The sequence below is a fragment of the Microtus ochrogaster genome, chromosome 5 (assembly GCF_000317375.1).
Source record: "Microtus ochrogaster isolate Prairie Vole_2 chromosome 5, MicOch1.0, whole genome shotgun sequence".
In the NCBI taxonomy this organism is placed as follows: Eukaryota; Metazoa; Chordata; class Mammalia; order Rodentia; family Cricetidae; genus Microtus; species Microtus ochrogaster.
In genome coordinates, this window is record NC_022012.1 from 51,310,955 (window position 1) to 51,313,033 (window position 2,079).

At 42.6% G+C, this 2,079-nt stretch overlaps 1 protein-coding gene and 1 long non-coding RNA gene across 2 annotated transcripts in view; one reads left to right on the top strand and one right to left on the bottom strand.

The window, feature by feature from the left end:
* Nucleotides 1-2,079, top strand: part of Sin3a (SIN3 transcription regulator family member A) — a 54,392-nt gene that overhangs the window by 41,789 nt on the left and 10,524 nt on the right. The gene's annotated exons all lie outside the window — the stretch shown is intronic.
* Nucleotides 7-2,079, bottom strand: part of LOC113456052 — a 15,280-nt gene continuing 13,207 nt past the window's right edge. The window contains exons 2-3 of the long non-coding RNA XR_003376925.1: nucleotides 345-408; nucleotides 7-230 (exon numbers count right to left, since the gene is read on the bottom strand). This is a non-coding gene — a long non-coding RNA (uncharacterized LOC113456052). The remainder of the gene's footprint in view (nucleotides 231-344; nucleotides 409-2,079) is intronic.

Sequence of the window (2,079 nt, forward strand, 5' to 3'; positions counted from 1 at the left end):
CTGAGCCATCTCTCCAGCCTGGAGGGGTTAATTCTTAAGTAGGCAGTCTCAGATCTCTTGTGATAGAGCTCAAATATGTCATAATGTGAGGACCTGACAAGGGAAGCATCCCTTTATCCTTGAATCGTCGTTCTCAGGTTTCTCTGCATTGGACAGATGCCTTCTCCAGCCCTCTTGAGACTTCAGCACCTCTGGCCTTGGTGCTGAAGCTTTTCAGTGCAGGTGTTTCTCTATTTAAAAAAAGAAGAAAAATTACTTTTTTAAAAATAAAAATGAATCCTCAAAACTATCCCTACAACATTTCAGGTTACTAGATGAAAGTCTTAACGTGGGTGTGAATATACTTGCTGCCGGTCGTGTCTGGATTTATAGTGCTTCCTTTTCCAAAGATTCTGAGAGGCCAGAAACCTAAAAGAGGATATGAATAGGGAGTCAGTCCACTTTAACAAGGTTTAAGCCGGGCGGTGGTGGCTCACGCCTTTAATCCCAGCACTCGGGAGGCAGAGGCAGGCGGATCTCTGTGAGTTCGAGACCAGCGTGGTCTATAAGAGTTAGTTCCAGGACAGGCTCCAAAACCACTGAGAAACCCTGTCTCGAAAAAAAACCAAAAAAAAAAAAAAAACAAGGTTTAAGCCAGCAGGGTGAGTCTTCATGGAACAGAGAGTTCATGTCTTAGATAAACTTTTACCTTGCTCCTCTTTCTCCCCCACTTAAAACTTGTGAAGCTTTTACTGTGCTCCCAGGTCAACTTCAATGGTAATGTCCAGATCGTTTATACTTCACAAAAATCAGATCTTCCTAAAAGTAGAATGGCTTAGTGGCTATGACAGCATAAGAATGACTAAGTAAAATAGATAAATCAATATTGAAATTATCATTTATGCTTTCTGTTTCTAGGGCTTGGTCAGTTTGGTGTTAGGGACTAAACTCAAGGCCTTGTCTTGTTAGGCAAGCCCTCTACCACTAAGCTATATATACCCCAGTCCTAACATATTTTGCTCTGGTATTTTTATGGGTAGGGTTTCATTTCACTTGTGAGAGTTACTGTTTTTACATTTATTTAAGTATTTTGTATATTATGTGTCATGTGGATATGTGAAGGTCAGGGGAATAGCTTATGGGTGTGTGTTCTCTTCTTCCATGTGGATTTCAGGGGTTAAACTCAGGATATCAAGCTTGAAGTCAATCAACTTTACCCTTGGAGTCATCTAGGAGAATTTTGATTTCATAGTAAGAATAGTGAGGAAAATCAAAACAGAAATAGTGGGGTGGGGATGTTGCCCATTATTGTAGCAAGCACTTGTCTAGCGTGTATCATGGTCAGGGTTTGCCCACAGGGTGCATTAAAGGTTCAACTTTCTAGGGCTGTTAACATAAGCCACTAGGTCTAGTAAGCCTCCTGCAATCCTCCGTTAAGAGAAAGGTTAACAATTTTCAACCACATGATTAAGGCAAAGGGTGTAACCTTTTATGGTTCTGGGTTTAATTTAACCCAACCTTGGGGGTAAAAAAAAATTAAAGAATTAACATGCACAATTTAAGGATTATACTTCTGCCAGGTGTAGACTGGCCAGTGGACTGATGGTGAGAAAGTTGGCCTTGGGTTAGGAACTTGACTTCTAGTTTCAGCTCTGCTCATTAGGTGAGCTCCTGGGGGGAAGGTGGTGAGGAGAAGGGTCTCTACATACATAGCCCTACCTGTTCTGGAACTCACTCTGTAGACCAGACTGGTCTTGAACTCAAAAGTGATCCACATACCTCCCATACCTCTGCCTCCTGAGTGCTGGGATCAAAGACATGGGCCACCCCACGTGGCTTATACAGCAACCTTTTTGTTATTGTTTTGTTTTTCTTTTTTTTGAGACTGTGTTTCTCTGTAGCTTTGGAGCCCATCCTGTAGCTCTTGTAGACCAGGCTGGCCTTGAATTCACAGAGATCACGCTTCCAGCGTGCTGGGATTAAAAGTGTGTGCCACCACCACCTGGCCATACAGCAACTGAAATTTTCAGTTTCAGGTTTTGTACAAGGATTAAGAATCCTGCCGGGCAGTGGTGGCGCACGCCTTTAATCCCAGCACTC